Raw genomic sequence first — 17,485 nt, forward strand, 5'->3', positions numbered from 1 at the left:
TGCAACAAATACACAAGTGAAAAAATGACATTTGGAAGTTCATAATGGAGGGTGTGTGGGGGGGTGGTTCTGGGCAGAATGTTATTGGAACATTGTGCAAAAGGTTTTTCTAGGAACCCAAATTGCAGGTAAGGCCTTCTCTCAAAATGGGGCCCACGTCCAAAATGGTCAGGCCATCTTGAACTTAGACTCCATGCCAGAAAGTGGCCTCTCATTCCCCCCTTTTCTTGTAGCTAGGGGATCCAATCATAGTCCCCTGATATCCAGTTCTATGTTCACTTCATCTACAGGCCGATATTGAGACCTGAGTATCATCAGCTGCACCGTATGGATCCACTCCTTTAGAAATGTAACTAATCTATGAAGCACACAGGGTCCAAGCGTCAGGACAATAAGCAACACAAGCAGGGGTCCTAACAAGCTGGAAGCTAGAGTCGTCAGCCATGGGGAATTGTTAAAACAAGATTCAAACCATCCTTCCTGTTGTTCTCCTTCACACTTTTGCTTTGCAAGTCCCTCTCGAACCTTAGCCATTGACTCACAACCCCGGCGTGGTCAATGTAAAAACAACATACTTGGGCTGGGAAGGTGGCTCAGTGGTAGAGCGCTTGCCTTGCATGCCTGAGGCCCTGGGTTCGATTCCTCAGCAACACATAAGCAAAAAGAAAAAAAGCCAGAAGTGGCGCTGTGGCTCAGGTGGTAGAGCGCTCGTCTTGAGCTGAGGAGCTGAGGGACAGCGCCCAGGCCCAGAGTTCAGGCCCCACGACCCGACCCAAACAAACAAACAACATACTTCTCCTAAGGCTGCACAGAGTCCCCCTGGTTGAAGGAAAACTAAATCGAGGCCCCTCCAGTTTTGCGATACCATCTCGGCTAGCGAGGTGAGTGACTCTTGGAGGCGAGAAATAGAACTTTCAAGTCTTTCTGTATCGAGATCAATTGAGGCCCTTAAGTCACTATAATGTTTGTTTTGGAGTACTAAGGAAGACACTCCAGAACTGCCCCCCCACCCCACTAACCCCAAGCCCAGAAGGACCGTTAGGGTGACAGCAGTTATCATTTCCCTTTTTGCTCGAATCTGGAGTCCTCCTAAGCGCTGATAGACTTCTTCAACTTCTTCTTCAGGATGGTAAATGAACCTAGGCACTAACTGTACCAGGACACAATAGTCTTGAGTCTGATTTAACATAGTTCCATAAATGCAAGGGGCAGGTCCAGTGGCACAAGCCCACCACCCATCTTCAGGGGGTAAAGTATATTTTCCAGTTACCGCCTGTTCTGTCTGCATAAATGGTGGTATTGGGAAGGTACCTTTGCTACACATAATCCCTGCCCGGCTATTGACTGTAGGGTGAGCTTGACATTTCCTTTTGGTTGCCAGCGGCACTGCTCTATTTTATCAGCTTCGGTATAGTATCCCACTATGGCTATTCCCTCCTAGAAAGAAGGTTTAACATCACAGCAAAGCCAGCAAGATTTGGTAAGTTCCGGCCTAGAAGCGTTAATAACCTGGAAGGCACTGACCAAGAGGTCCCATAGAAGGTCTCCTCCCAAAGTGGGATGGGATCACTTATTAGGTTTTTCTTAGTGACCCTGGGGGGGAGGGGGGGCTTGGCATCCTGTACCAGTCAAGCCTGTAAGGTTGGTGCTAAAACCGGGTTGGATCCCAGAGATTGAGTTTTTAAGAAGCCGGAGGGTAAAGAGAAGGCCTGCATTCCCCGTAGGGAGATATCCTGTGTTTCTTAAGTACCATTTCCAGCGTCGGAGGCCCCAAGTCTTACCTAATTCCCAGGTCTCGTCTTTCTTCCCTCTATCTGTGAACTTAAGCCGGATCTTTTGCCAAACCCTAGTGGTTTCTATTAGATCTCCTCCCTTAGCCTTCCACTCTGTAGCGAAAGTCTCACACCCCCAGTAGGCACAGTAGTAATCTTGGGCCCCCCCCACAGGAAGCAGAGCACTTCAGCTCAGGGCAGAGATAAAATGAACAGTACACACATCTGGGGGTACCATCACCAAGACCGGTGGTGAGTATGGATGAACTCTCTGTTAGCTAACACAGGTCAAAGGTCAAGTCAGGGAACCAAGAATTGAACCAGAGGTCCAATTTGGGACTGGAGGACTTGTTGCCTTCCAGTCCCAGGATTGCTGATTACCCATGTCCAATTTGAGGGAGTAGGGGGTGCTAAAGTTACTTAACACGGGGGCCAGCTGCAAGAAAAGAAACAGAGTCGCTATGGCCCAGTCCGCAAGAGCATGAGCTTGAGAGGATTGTCTTGGCTGTGGGACACTTGCCATGGTGGTATGAAGTCTTCTTTCACGGTGAAGGGGTCAGGTTTCCCTCCAGGTGGTGCTTCACAGAGACCCAGTCTCCCGGTTAGAAGCAGTGAGGTTCAGGGGAAGGTCCTGTGTTGGAGAGGACCTTTCCTTAAGGCCTGATCTCCTGGCCCACTGTAAGGCCCTGAGGGAGTGTGACAAAAGTTCATAAGCATCAAATTCAGTTAACAGGTGTGACTGCAAATTGGAGATAATAGGAGGGGGAATTCCCAACATAATTTCAAAAGTAGTTAATCCTATTTTATAGGGAGAGTTATGCACCCTGTAGAGAGTGTATGGAAGGAGAGACATCGGGTCTCCGCCAGTCTCCATGATCAATTTGGTTAGGGTCTCTTTTAGAGTTCTATTCATCCTTTCTACCTGTCTTGAGCTTTGGGGTCCATATGCACAATGTAACTTCCAATCAGTCCCAAGAATAGACATTAAACCCTGTTATCTTAGAACAAATGCGGGTCTGTTGTCTGACCCTCTCATTGGGGGGGGGACATACCTGTCTTCCACTAGTTTTCCTGGCTACAATCTGTGCTGTCTCATGCTTTGCAGGGAAGGCCTCCACCCATCCTGAAAAAGTATCCACAAAACCTAGCAGATATTTATAACCATATTTACCAGGTTTTACCTCAGTGAAGTCCACTTCCCAGTATGCTCCAGGCTTGTGGCCCCTCAACCTGGAACCAAGGTTTGATGAATTACGGGTAGCATTAGTCAGCTGGCAAGCTTGGCATTTAGTGACCATCCGCTCGATTTTTGAGTTTATATTTTTGAAGCTGATCTTAGCATGTCTCAACAGGTCCTGCATTTTTCTCATGCCCATATGCGTGGAAGCATGCATTTTAAGCAGGACCTGGTCTCCCAGCTTTTCAGGTAGACTCACGCTGCTGTTTGAATCTCACCACCATCCAAGTAAGCAATGAGCCATGGGTAAATCGATAGTCCATTCCAGATCCTCTTGGGCATAGTTGGGGGTCTCAGGAAGGTGCCTTAGACCCAGGGTCAGGTAAAGTAGCTACCAGAGCTCAGCCTACTTGGAGGGCTACCTCTTGTGCAGTTTTGTCTGCAAAATTGTTTCCCTGTGACACAGGACCTTTAGATTTTTTGGTGTCCGGGACAATGCACTATGGCCAATTTCTTTGTGGTTTTTTTTTTGTTTTGTTTTTTTGGGGTCCGGCCGTGGGGCCTGAACTCTGGGCCTGCACGCTGTCCCTCAGCTCTTCAGCTCAAGGAGAGCGCTCTACCACTTGAGCCACAGTGCCACTTCCGGTTTTCTGAAGGTGTGGGTGAATCGGGCCTTGCTAAGCCAGCAGTCAGGTAGGTGTTTAAGGACTCCCTCGATGGCAATGATGTACAGCTCCTGTCCCAGAGCAAGTACATCAGCATCTTTGACTGCAGGGCAGTGGTGCTATCATCTACAGACAGGGAGATGGCCCAGCAGCCACAGGACCTAATTTCTTGGAGAGATAGGCTACCGGTCTCCGCCAGGGGCCCAGGTATTGGGTGAGCACTCCTTTGGCTATGCCTTTTGTGCTCATCCACACACAGATAGAAGGATTTTGTCACATCAGGTAGCCCAAGAGTGGAAGCTAATAGCAGGGCCGTCTTAATCTGTTTGAAGGATTTTTCTACATTGTCAGTCCAGAGCCATTGCTGTCCCTCTTTAGTGGCTGCATACAGGGGCTTAGCCCAACTTAGCAAACCCGGAGATCCATCGTCTACAGAAGCCAGCTGACCCCAAGAATTCTCATCCCTGATGAGGGCTCTGTGGTCTGGGGATTTTGAGCACAGTTTCTTTCCTCACCTTGGTTAGCCACCTCCAGCCTTCAGCAGTATCTCAGAGTTTACCTCAGGTTTACAGATCTGAGCCCTCTTGTTGGTACCCCCAAGTCTCCCAGAGTCTGGAGTAAGTCTTTTGTCCCCTGTAGGCCCATTTCGTAACTCTCAGCTGCCATCAAAAGGTTATCTCCATACTGCAAGAGCATCGTGAGGGAGAATGAAACTCACCCATGTCTTCATGAAGCGCGTTGTCAAAGATGGTGGGCGATTTCTTGAATCCCTGAGGTAATCTAGTCCAGGTCAGCTGCCCGTGAATGCCCTTTACAGGGTCAGTCCATTCAAAGGCAAACAGCTCTGGACTCTTTGGAGCCAGGGGCAGACTAAAAAGGGCATCTTTTAAATCTAGGACAGCATCCCACTGCTAGTCTGGTGGCAAGGAACTGAGAAGAGGGTAGGGATTCAGGACTGGGGGATGTATGTCCATCACCCACTTGTTTGCTTCTCTTAGATCTTGGGCTGACCAGTCATCATTAGACTGCGGTTTGTGAACTGTCAACAACGGGGTATTCCAAGCAGACTGGCAGGGCCCTAGCATCCCCAGCTCTAGTAGGCGCCAGAAATGGGGTGTGATCCCCACCTGGGTCTCTAGTGGTGTAGGATACTGTCAAACTCTAACCGGATCCTCCCTAGACTTTAATTCTATGTAGACCGCAAGTCTGCGCGTTGCTAGTCCCATTTCCCCAAGTCTCTCCCCAGACCTCAGGAAATGTTTGTAACCAAGAGTCTAGGTTGCCTGTTGGTGGCAGCGGTGGTGGATGCAGTGGATATTCATCCTCCAGATTAAGAGTTAAAACCTGGGTGGGACAGCTTCGAAGATCCAGAACCAAAGTTCCGTCTGGTTGGAAGTGAATTTGAGCTCCTGTTTTGGTGAGCAGGTTCCCCGCCCCAATAGGGGGCACTCTGGGATGACCACGAATGAGTCCATGCGTAGGTCCACTGTTCTTTGGGGAGTCTACGAGTATCAGATCATCAGGGTGGCTCCCTGTACCCAAGAGATTTTGCCAGATCCTTTGCCTTGGAGTACAAGGGGGATTGAACGTTGAGGTCCAGTGTCCACCAAAAAGTCAATTGGAGTCCCCTCCACTCTGAGGGTTACCCTGGGCTTGGGAGCGGGGGAAAGGGTGTTGGGGGTGAGGCGGAACCCCGTCTTCCCTAGTCACTGAGCTCACCCATCTCCGTGACCAATACACAGTGGGGGTTGTGCCCCGACTCTTAGGTTTTCCGCTTAGGTTCCTAGGGCAGTTCTTAGCCAATGTCCTGTTTCCTTACAAGAGGCACCTGGTTCTCTTTGTAACCTGGGGTGAGCATCCCTACCCTGCTTGGTCTTCCGCCAGGTCTTGCAGTTGGCGTCGCTTCTCATCTGAAGATCCGGCGGTGGCTGCTAGGAGGATCCTAGCCATGCCATGCCTCGCACTCTGGCCCTCCTCCCTGCAGCCCTGACTCTCACCTGACTTTCCCCCCGGGGTTTCTCTATTGTTATCTACTCTTTCTGCTACTGCCATCCAGTCCTGCAAACTCTTCTCTCCACCAGCCTTTCTGCCCTCTGTCACTTCGGGATCCATGGGGGTGTACCCTGAAATGCCACCATGACCCTTTCCAGGAAGGCAGCCGGACTCTCATCTCTACCTTGGCCAAATTGGTGGGCTTTTGAGCAGCTGCTTTGAGACCCGCCATTAAGAGTCTTGCCATAGACCCTGAGCCTCTCCTTACCATCAGCAGTATTGAAGTCCCAGGTAGGAGGGCGACTGAAAGGAAAGGTGTTGTTAATAAAGTCAGGGTTGAGCCGGGCGCTGGTGGCTCACGCCTGTCATCCTAGCTACTCAGGAGGCTGAGAGCTGAGGATTGAGGTTCAAAGCCAGCCTGGGCAGGAGAGTCCATGAGACTCTTCTCTCCAATGAACCACCAGAAAACTGGAGGTGGCGCTGTGGCTCAAGCGGCAGAGCCCTTGCCTTGAGCTGAGGGACAGCGCCCAGGCCCCGAGTTCAAGCCCCACGACTAAATAAATAAATAACATCAGGGTTAGCGGTGGTTTGCCTGTCCTTAGGTCAGGATTCCTTCACGCTCCTGGAGGAGCCGTTAGCAGTCATTCCAGGTAGGCTGATGAGTAAACAAGACAGTATCTAGGAGGCTAATTAGATCTGTAGGCTTGTCAGAGATGTAAAGTCGGCTCCAGGATGGCCAGCAGACTCCACCCTCCTCGCAGCAAAGTCTCCGCCCAGTACCTGCGTTACCTAGGCAACTGACACACCTGGAAGAGGTCACCTCTGTGGAGGTCACACCTGAATTCCATGTGGCCTCACCTTTCCCCCCCCCACACCCTAAAAGAGGCTTAGCCCAGGGCCAGACACTCTCTTTCCCAGGTCTCTCCCAGCCGCATGGATGGCCAACATGGCCTGGTGCCAGCCGGAATGATGAATCAAACTACCCCTTACCTGAATACCACGTGCGTGCTGTGGTTCTTACTCAGCTACCTCTTTTTAAAAACCTAACACGGGCATTTTGGGTTCTCTAGTGATACAGGTCACTCGTGGCGAAGGGCCAGTAGTGAAGGGGTTGGTTACCAGTTAAATCAGGAGGTCCAGCAGCCGCAAGGGGAGGACAATGGCCGAATCTGGGGGGGCCTGAGGGGCAGGAGGAACAGCCCCAAGTGTCCTCTTGATGTGGTGGAGGACGCAAAGATGGAATACGATATTTCACTTGGATTGTGTAAAATGGATAATGAATGATTGCGAGATATAAATGTAAGTGTGCTGTGGCTAAGACTTTCCTGGTAACATTACTTTAGCTAGTAACTGTAATTGTCACTCTGTAACTCCATAACCCTGCCACTCTGTAACTCTGTAACCGTGTAACTCTGCTTCTGCTGTTTTCTGAGCTGAACCATCACCACCCTTCTTCTATTCCCTTGCTTCCTACCAGCAAAACCTTGGCGGGAAATTTAAACGGAAGGTGCACATTTCTTGTAACAATCATTGGCTAAAACCAACACCCAGCCTCCCCCTTTCCCCCTAGCCCCAAATGCTTAAAAGCCCATATGGGCTGGCCCTCAGGGCCATTTCCTGGGATCCCAACTCCAGTGCGGTCCTGGCCCATCAGCACTTTTCCCTCAATATAACCTTTTACATTTTCCTGCCCCTCCCTACTATGCTCCCCCCTCCCCCCCAGTCCCTGCCGCCCCTCCCCCCCCACCGGGCAATGGTGGCAGTTCAGCTGCAGCGTTTCCTGGTGCTAATGTTGGCTGATCAGGGGGAGGGAAAAGTTAGCTCTTCCTACGTACCACCCTGCAGGACTGGGTAGGGAGGTGCTGAGGGTTTGGTTTTGGTTCGTCCCGGTTTACTGGGGTGATCCTGGACTGCAAGAATTTTCTTGGGCAGCTGCCTCTGTGGGAGCATGAGAGGTTTCAGCCAGAAAAGGGCGGGGGGGGGGGGGGGTGAGATCCCAACTAAGTCTTGCCAAACTAAAATACATGGATGGGATCTGGTCGGGATGGCCATGTGGTCCTGGAATGAAAACCATTCCTTTTACTTTGAACACAGCCCAGAGGTCCAAAGTTCCTTCAGCAGCCTATTCCCTCCCCCCAAGGGTGGTCCACTCCAACCTACAAAAAATGATTTGTTTTCCCTTTCTGATTTCAACATGTAGTACCCAGAGTCCGGAGACCCCCAAAAGACCACCAGAGACTACGATCAATGCAAGCAGCATAGAGTCGTTTATTGCAAGCTCGAGTTAGGTCCTCCACACACTCGGTAACAGGTGATGCTAAGAGGCTCCGAGCACTGGTTCGTCACACTTTTTTTAACACTCAGTAAACAGGTTACAGGAAATGTCATAAGGGTAGCAAATCATCATACACGCGGAATAACCCTAACACCCAAATCATCAAATCATAACCCTAACACCCAATTGGCACACTCAAAAATAAAGCTGCGATGCAAGCTGGGGGTTGGACAGTTTAAAGCTGATGTGTTTCATTTGAATTGGTGCAGTACTAGAGGCCGGTCCAGCCATCAAGTTCGTGGTTTATTTATTTATTTGGGTCCGGTCGTGGGGCCTGAACTCTGGGCCTGGGCGCCGTCCCTCAGCTCTTCAGCTCAAGGTGAGCGCTCTACCACTTGAGCCACAGCGCCACTTCTGGCTTTTTAGTTTTCTGCTTATGTGGTGCCGAGGAATCGAACCCAGGGCCTCATGCATGCAAGGCAAGCGCTCTACCACTGAGCTACCTTCCCAGCCCCAAGTTCATGGTTTTTATCAGTGAATACCAGTTCCTGTTGTTGTTTCCTTATTCAAAATATTTGTCAACACTGTGTAAATATTTATCAGCACTCCAGGTAAGGCGGCATTACCCACGTCTTGTTTACAGGAAACTAAGCAAACTTTACTGAGCAACAAGCAAGTACATAAGCAAAACAAGCAATTAATCCGTTTCCTTTCCTCTTTCATTCCCCCCTTTCAATGGATCATTTTGTAGTCAATCTTGACTTATGTGTCTGATTCTGCCATCTCTGGATCCAAATTCAAATACTGGGCCCTTAGAACCAGCAACTGAACGGCATTTATTCTATCCTTAACAAAAGCAATCAACTTGTTAATAATGCAGGGTCCTATGGTTAAAGCGAGCAATAGTATCATAAGGGGCCCAATTAAGGCAGAAAGCAAAGTTGTCAACCAGGGAGAGTAATTAAACCAGGACTCAAACCATCCCTGTCTGGATTCGTATTCTTTTTGTCCTCTTTTCTAGTCCCTCCCGGACTTTTGCCATGTTATCCTTAACTATTCCTGAGTAGTTTTATGTAAAAACAGCATTCCTCTCTCAGGGCTACACAAAGTCCTCCTTGTTGTATAAATAAGAGGTCTAAGCCCCTCCAGTTCTGAAGTACTACTTCTGACCGAGAGGTTAGAGACTTTTGCAGGTATGATATGGATTCTGCTATCCTCTTTATGTCCTCATCAATGGCCATCCTTAAAGCATTATAGGAATTTTTCTGACTAATGAGGCTACACCTGTCCCGAGTCTCCCTAAACTTGCCCCTAATAAGAGGCCGTTAAGGACTCTCTTTTTCTCTGGGGGGCGAAACTGTCTCCAGGTCGAGACTTTTTCCAGTCATCTTTCCAATGGTCAAGAAACTGGGAATTTGGATAAGTTATGGTGGGAATCAGGCGTATCAACACACAAGTATGGTTTGAGTTTGAGAAAACAAGAGTGACTCTATCTTGCTCAGACAACTTTTTGCCTTTGTTCTAAACCATGCTGGCCAAGATGTTTTTTAGAAGTGTCATTGTATGGAGAGGTATTATGTTGAAATTGACCAGAACCTGCACAGATTACGGAAAGAGGTTGTTTAAACTGAAACCATCAGACCCTAACGACCCCCCCCCCCCACACACACACACAGGTGACCCATCCGGTTCTGTAACCTCCTGCTGACGCTAACCACCCTGGAATGTTACCCCTAGCCCCGAGCCAATCAGATTTGTATTCACATGTAATTCTGTTTGAATACCTGGATAATGTATCTTTTTGTCACCTTGTGGTTTTTGCCTTTATAAACCCTGCTGGAATGTGGCTCGGGGTCTCCTCCCTCCCTATGCTCTGTCAGTGTGTGGGATGAGGCCCGAGCCTTGGCTTGTTCTGAATAAACCTTGCGTTTTGCAGTTTGAGTGTCTGAGTCTCTGGTGGTCTTTGAAGAGTGGGCATTTCAAGTTGTTGTAAAACAGTGGTGTGCACACAGGGGGTTAGCCCTGCTTTAGAGCAGGCCCACCAAGCATCATTTGGGGGGACCAAGTAACTATTCACCTGTTTTTGCGTGGAGTTGCACAAGGGGGCCGTTTCTTTGCTCACTTCCCCGGCACACTCCGGGTCCCTATTATTTTAGTTACTGTGAGTCCTACCTTCGATTTCCATCTGCAGGATGGCACCTCACTTGATACAGTAACATTGTCCTGAGCTGCAATTCCTTCATAATAGGGGAGCATGCTATCATCACATAACCAGCCAGACCTCGTTTTCTTAGGCTGAGTCTGGTTCAGTACTAAAAAGGACTTTTGCATTAACTTTACAAGTGGGTGGTGGGGTAAGTAAGCGGGGGCAGATGCCTGGGTTTGGGGACCAAGGCTGGTCTGAATGTCAATAGATGACGGCGTGGAAGGGACTGGTCCAGACACTAGGATGGTCCTAGGAGTAGGCCCAACCACAGGGTTTAAGATAAGGTTGGGTCCCACTGCCACCGGCGGTCAATCCCAGGACTTAATGACCTGGAGTGTCAAAAGTATCCCTTCATGGTTACCCCCGGGCCTGTACAGCCTAAGTCCCCAGGACTTCCCCAGCTCCCATCCTCCAGCCTTTTCCCCTAGTTCAGTAAATTGAATTCTGATCTTAGAATTCTGTGAGCTACTTTTAGTAAAACCAACAAGGTCTCCTCCTTTCCCCCTCCACCAAGTGGATGTGCTGGTCTCGCACCCCCATTTCTTACAATAATAGTCACTGGGGCCTCCGCAACTATCAGTTCTTTTCCCTCCAGGGCATACATACCAGTTTCGCCACCGGCACTCCGGGTAGGAATCTTGTTTGGTCCAACTAGTGCGGGCCCACGACCCTTCAGCTAATTGGCATAAATCAAAAAATAAGTCTGGAAACTGGGGTAGGGGTCCATGAGTGGATATAAGAGTTAGTCTCTTCCCCGTCTCAGGATTTTTAACAATCCAAGTCCAAGTATAGGGGTAATGGGGATTACTATCAGCATAAGCGTTGATGAAAACATTGCTCAGAAACATCAAGGTTAAAGACAACATGGTCACAGCTCAGTTCTTCCGCTCCCGACGCAGCGTCAGTTTTAAGGAGTTATCTCTGGTCCGGTTGACTGTCCAAGCCGGGCTCGATCAAGTCCAGGAACGGGTCTGCTTGCTTGGCGTGGGTGTGGTGAATCCAGATGGCCACTCCATCTACTTTGAGAGCGGTGGGCGTCGTCAGAATAACCTGGAATGGTCCTTTCCACCTGGGTTCCAAGTTCTCCTGCCAGTGTTGTTTAACAAGCACCCAGTCTCCCAGTCTATACTGGTGGGGTACTGGTGGAGGCCCAGTTTCGTACAGTTCCCTCAACTTTGGCCATACTTCTTCATGAACCCTTTGTAAGGCTGGTAAAGAAAATGGAAGTTTATCATGCATTTGAAATGAGATGCAAAGGCATTGGCATATGTAAATACGGACCTTTTAAAATTAAAACGTTACTGGAGATGCTTTCAGCTCAGCAACATCTTAGCTATTTGTTAGCTCTTTTGTGTTGTCTCATCAGAGTTCAATGGAGACGCTTCCGTAATTGTTGATGTGTTTGTGTATACATTCAATTTTTATAAAGATGGAAGTAAGTCAAAAAAAAAATGAAAGTTTAGAATCATCCTCGACCTTGAGGAGCCGTTCAGACAAGTCAGGGAGTAGGGGGGGTGGTGTCCCGAACATTATTTCATATGGAGTAAGGCCTATTTTAAAAGGGGAAATATGGGGGCTGGGAAGGTGGCTCAGTGGTAGAGCGCTTGCCTTGCATGCCTGAGGCCCTGGGTTCGATTCCTCAGCACCACATAAGCAAAAATGAAAAAAGCCGGAAGTGGTGCTGTGGCTTGAGTGGTAGAGCGCTGGCCTTGAGCTGAAGAGCTGAGGGACAGCGCCCAGGGCCAGAGTTCAGGCCCCACGACCGGACCCAAAAATAAAATAAAATAAATAAAAGGGGAATTTTGGACTCTACACAGAGCATAGGGAAGGAGGGCCACCCAGTCACCGCCAGTCTCCATGGTCATATTAGTCAGGGTCTCTTTTAGAGTTCTATTCATCCCCTCTACCTGTCCAGAACTCTGGGGCCTGTAAGCACAATGTAGTTTCCAATTGCCCCCAAGCACAGAAGCAAGTCCCTGGCTTACCTTGGAGACGAAAGCAGGTCCATTGTCTGATCCTATCCTTACAGGAAAGCCATACCTGGGCGGGATGTCTTCTAATATCTTTCTGGCTACCACCCATGCAGTCTCACGCTTAGTTGGAAAGGCCTCTATCCAGCCTGAAAAGATATCTATAAAAACTAACAAATACTTATACCCATACTTCCCGGGTTTAACCTCAGTGAAGTCGACCTCCCAGTAAACTCCTGGCCTGTCTCCTCTCTCCCGGCTCCCTGGCTCCTGATGGCTCTGCCCTGCATCTGTCAATTGGCAGGCTTTGCACTCCCTAACAATCTGCTCTATCTTTTCATAAACACCTTTAACTCTTAGTCCCGGGTGCCGCACCAAGTCCTTCATACTCTTTGTTCCTCTTTCAAACACTCTGGTGGTAGGCTCTTTAACAGCAAGTACAGGATATATTCCTTCATGTACTTCCCTTAAGATTAAGGGAACAAAAGTCATTTTGGGGGAAACGAAGCAGGGTAACTTATGGAAACAGAGGCCTGGAGTAGGCAACTAAGAAATATGTTACCTAAAAACTTAGAAATGCTATCTTTGCTTCAAAGAGAGGCAACGGAATGCATTCTTTCCTAAGGGATGCATTTCCCACCCAACCATTCCCAACTGCCTGACAGGATGCCCCCAAATGCAGATAGGAGGGTGTCTCCTTGTTTCAAGGGTAAGGATCTGTTTTATGGCAGGCTGCATTCTTACCTGGAATACCAGGTGTAGTTAAAGCAAAGACAAAGCACCTAGCTTTGCATAACTTAAAGCCAGACCCCCTGCTTTTACTCTGTAAATATCCAACAGCCCAAGGAGCTGTGAGTCTCTCTGGGTGTCTCCTTGTCTGTCTGTGTGTCCGTGTCTTTGTGTCCCTATGAGATCACCCACACTCTGCTAGCGTGTGCCCCTGTCCTTCTGTTTGCCTGCTTTTTTTGTCTGTCTGTTTCCTTGCTCGCTTACTTAATAAAGCTCTGCCAAGTTTTCTTACCATGTGACTTGTCCAGAAATTCTTATTCTGCGATTGAAAGTCAAGAACCCTAAGTGAAGAGTTCCTATATGTAAAGGGGAGCTTCACGAATCCTCATCTCTGTCCAGTGATAAAAATAAAAAGCAACCGACAAACAGAAACAAAACTGACAACAGAGAGACAAACAGCTAATCGACCGGAGGCAGAACCGAAAGTAGAACGCCGGCCTCACGCCCCTCCGCTTCGTCCCGCCAGAAATTCCAGGGGAGTGAGGGGATTCCACGTCCCTCCAGGAGGGTCTGGACCGTCTTCCAAGACCCTGGGTGGACGACCCACCCTTAGGCCTTAGGCCAACCTGCACAGGTACAGATATCGGGCCCCAGAAACAAAGCAACAAAACGAAAGAAAGCAGACAATGAGACTCACCAATCAGCAGTAGACTCTCCGGTTTGGGGGTCCTGTTATGCCCAGATCGTGGATCCCCAAAGACCGCCAAGGAGTCCAATCTGATGCAAGCACACGAGAGCCGTTTATTGCAAGCTCGAGTCTGGACTCACAACCCTTACTGACGCAGCAGGTCAGAGTTGAGAGCCCCGACCCCGCATTACACAAGGTTTGGATAGGTTAAGAAGTTAGGTTGAGGGTATTTCCAGTGTAGCAACTACATGATTGGTTAACATATAGCAAGCCAGTCTTGTCACACTCTTATTGGCTGGGCTGCAGGGGTGGGCTAAACCGCAGGAATGTTAGCAATGCTATCTTTTGTTGTTTTGGTTTGGTTTGGTTGGCCCTGAGTCTTGAACTCTAGACCTGGGTGCTGTTCCTGAGCTCTTCAGCTCAAGGCTAGTGCTCTACCACTTGAGCCAGAGCACCACTTCCAGTTTTCTGAGCAGTTACTGGAGATAAGAGTTTCTCGATCAGGCGATGGTGGCTCATGCCTGTCATTCTAGCTACTCAGGAGGCTGAGATCTGAGGATTGAGGTTCAAAGCCAGCCGGGGCAGGAAAGACTGGGAGACTCTTATCTCCAATAAACCACTCAGAAAACTGGAAGTGGTGCTGTGGCTCAAGTGGTAGAGCGCTAGCCTTGAGCTAAAGAGCTGAGGGACAGCGCCCAGGCCCAGAGTTCAAGTCCCATGACTGAAAAAAAAAAAGTTTCTTGGACATTCCTGCCCCGGCTGGCTTTGAACTGCAGTCCTCAGATCTCAGCCCCCTGAGTAGCTGGAATTACAGGAGTGAGCCACTTACACTTGGCTCCTCTTCCTGTCTTTCTACATCCTATCAAACATTTTTTTTTTTTTTGTCGGTCCTGGGGCTTGAACTCTAGGCCTGGGTGCTGTCCCTCAGCTCTTCAGCTCAAGGCAAGCGCTCTACCACTTGAGCTACAGCGCCACTTCCGGTTTTCTGGTGGTTTATTGGAGATAGGAGTCTCACGGTCTTTCCTGCCCGGGCTGGCTTTGAACCGCGATCCTCAAATCTCAGTCTCCTGAGTAGCTAGGATTACAGGCGTGAGCCACCGGCGCCCGGCTCTATCAAACATTTTTACAGTCTATCTGGCACTGAAAATGTCACAGGATCTCAAATGAGTCTCTACAGGGCTGCTTGGGGTCTTCATCATGGAAAGAAGGTGGAACAGTCCCCAAAAATAAAGTTTGGGGCAGGGGAGGGTGTGGTAAGAGGGAGGTTCTCCGATTCTGAGAACTGCTGTACCCCGAAGTCTTTCCAACTCATCAGAGCAATGGCAGAACATTCCAGAAGCCAAAATGGAGAGCAGTGGATTCTCAAAGCTGGACAGAAATCACAAAGCCAGCCACAACACCTTCCAGAGGAGGGCGGGCCACGCTGAACCCCGCCTTGACCTCCTCTTACTGGCCAGGTCCCTTCTCCTCCCCGCCCCCCCAATGCCTGGCTCCTGTCACCCTGTGCACATGCCCAGCCCCCATCGGAGGCCCTGTCCAGCACTGACCAGCTGGCCAGGGCACGTGGCCGCTTCTAGGGTGCAGTTGGGCTTTGTGGCCTGCCACCCCCCGCCACGGGCTGCGGTGGGGGCACAGCTATTGGGGTGGGCAGTGAGGTGCCAGGCCGTGCTATGGCAGCTGCCAGGGAAAAGAAGCGGCGGGCACGGCTCCAGGCCCATGCAGCTGGCATCTCAGGCCTCAGCAGAGCCTGCGTGTGGAGAAGGTTTTGGGGGGAGTCAGGGGGCCCCACATTAGTCACAGCACCTGCAGCTTGGGGCTGGAGCTCCTGCTAACTGTACAGCCCTGGATTCGAAAGCTCAGCAGTTCTCACAGATTTTCTGCACGTTTCCTGGCAGTCACTAGACCTCTCCTGGTGGAGTTAAGCTTCCCTGGTTCAGACACACAGACACAGGACCCCCGGTGAGAGGGTGGTGTGTCTCCAGACTCCAGGGGCTCTTTGTTGTCTTTGGCTGGCCTGGGAGCAGGGATGCTGTGGCTCAGGCCTGTCATCCTAGCTACTCAGGAGACTGAGATCTGGGGATCACAATTCAAAGCCAGCCTGGGTAGGAAAGTCCGTGAGACTCTTATCTCCAGTTAACCACCAAAAAAAAAAAAAAAACAAAAGTGGCACTGTGGCTCAAGTGGTAGAGCACTAACCTTGAGCCAAAGAAGCTCAGAGACAGTGTCCAGGCCCTGAGTTCAAGCCCCAGCACTGGCCAAAAAAAAAAAAAAAAAGTCATGGACTTTCGTGCCCCAGCTGGTTTTGAAAGGTGACCCTCAGATCTCAGCCTCCTGAGCACCACGGATAGCAGGCGTGAGCAGCAGGCGTGAGCACCAGTGCCCAGCTGAGTCATAGATTGTTTCTTCCCTTGTGATGGCCTCCATCTTCTCAGGTGAGCCCCTCCCCAACCTCCCAGCTCCCTTCCCCTTTCTGGCCAGGGGTCCTGAGGGCCTTTCCCCTTCAAACCATCTTCTGTCTCCCTAGGGGTCTTGGCGGTGCTGGCCGTGGCAGGCCCTGGTGGTGGCGCTGGGCGCAGGAATCTGGGGCCACCTTTGCTGCCACCAGGACTCTGCCCAACCACCCAGGTACCAGGACAGCGCCCGGAACCCAGGTGTGGGTGTCTGCGGGTGCGGCCCCATGTGGCAGCTCCTGGAACTGCAGGTGTTAGACTTCTGCAAAGAGAGCAGAGACATGGAGAAAAACCTACATTTTTTCTCAAAAATACACAGGAAGCTCCCAGTAGTGGGGAAGGGAGGACCAGTATCTTCATTTATTTCTTTCTTTCTTTTTTTTTTTTTTGGTCGGTCCTGGGGCTTGAACTCTGGGCCTGGGCGCTGTCCCTCAGCTCTTCAGCTCAAGGCGAGTGCTCTACCACTTGAGCCACAGCGCCACTTCCGGTTTTCTGGTGGTTTATTGGAGATAGGAGTCTCACGGTCTCTCCTGCCCGGGCTGGCTTTGAACCGTGATCCTCAGATCTCAGCCTCCTGAGTAGCTAGGATTACAGGCGTGAGCCACCAGCGCCCGGCTCTTTCTTTATATTTTTGATTTTTAATATACATTTTTTATTGTAAAGATACTATAGAGAGGGGTTACAGTTACATGAGTGAGGTAATGAATACATTTCCTATCAAGCATTGTTACACCTCTCTCTCTATATATATATATAGAGAGAGAGAGAGAGAAAGAGATGATAGATAGATAGATAGATAGATAGATAGATAGATATCAGTACTGGGGCTTGAACTCAGGGCCTGGGCACTGTCCTTGAGCTTTTTTGCAAACAGCTGGTGCTCTGTCACTTAAGTCACAGTGCCACTTATGGCTTCTTCTGTGGTTCATTGGAAGATAAGAATCTCCTGGACTTTTTTTTTTTTTTTTTTTGCTTGCCAGTTGTAAGGCTTGAACTCAGGGTCTGGAAGCTGTCCCTGAGCTTCTTTTGCTCAAGGCTAGACTCTACCAGTTGAGCCACAGCACTACTTCTGGCTTTTTCTGTGTATGTGGTACTGAGGAATCGAACCAGGGCTTCATGCATGCTAGGCAAGCACTCTACCACTAAGCCACATTCCCAGCCCTAAGGTGTGGCCCAGGCTGGTCTCGAACTCCTGATTCCCATGGCTCATCCTCCTCATTGATTACCGGTGTGTGCCACCACAGCCAACTTCTTGATTTGCATCCTCTCCCCTTCCCCCTACTCCAATGTCTTCCACCAGCCCCGAGGAGACCCCCCCCCCTCCTCCAGAAGAGTGAGGCCTGCAGCACAGAAGTTGCTGTATACCCCAGGACAGACCTGAAACTTCAGATGGTCTATGCAACCTCTGCCTCAGCCTCTCTTCCCTCCTAGGCCTCATACCCAGCCCCAGGCCCAGACACCCCATCTCCCTTGACCCCATCAGTCCCAGGCCCAGAACAATCCCTAAAGTCAGAAGTAGAATTGAAGCTGGCAAATGTCCATTAGCTATGGGAGAATGTCC

The 17,485-nt window shown here is 49.9% G+C and overlaps 2 long non-coding RNA genes across 2 annotated transcripts; one reads left to right on the plus strand and one right to left on the minus strand.

Moving 5' to 3' along the window:
* Nucleotides 1-1,786: 1,786 nt before the first annotated feature.
* Nucleotides 1,787-11,063, plus strand: LOC122099346. Its single transcript, XR_006145907.1, has 3 exons — nucleotides 1,787-1,888; nucleotides 4,349-4,351; nucleotides 11,051-11,063. It is a non-coding gene; the product is annotated as an uncharacterized LOC122099346 (long non-coding RNA).
* Nucleotides 9,554-13,654, minus strand: LOC122099345. Its single transcript, XR_006145906.1, has 3 exons — nucleotides 13,484-13,654; nucleotides 12,073-12,206; nucleotides 9,554-11,295 (listed from the first exon to the last, which is right to left on the minus strand). It is a non-coding gene; the product is annotated as an uncharacterized LOC122099345 (long non-coding RNA).
* Nucleotides 13,655-17,485: the final 3,831 nt, after the last annotated feature.

This window comes from Dipodomys spectabilis, unplaced genomic scaffold (assembly GCF_019054845.1).
Source record: "Dipodomys spectabilis isolate Male_0828 unplaced genomic scaffold, ASM1905484v1 ptg000511l, whole genome shotgun sequence".
NCBI classification, from domain to species: domain Eukaryota; kingdom Metazoa; phylum Chordata; class Mammalia; order Rodentia; family Heteromyidae; genus Dipodomys; species Dipodomys spectabilis.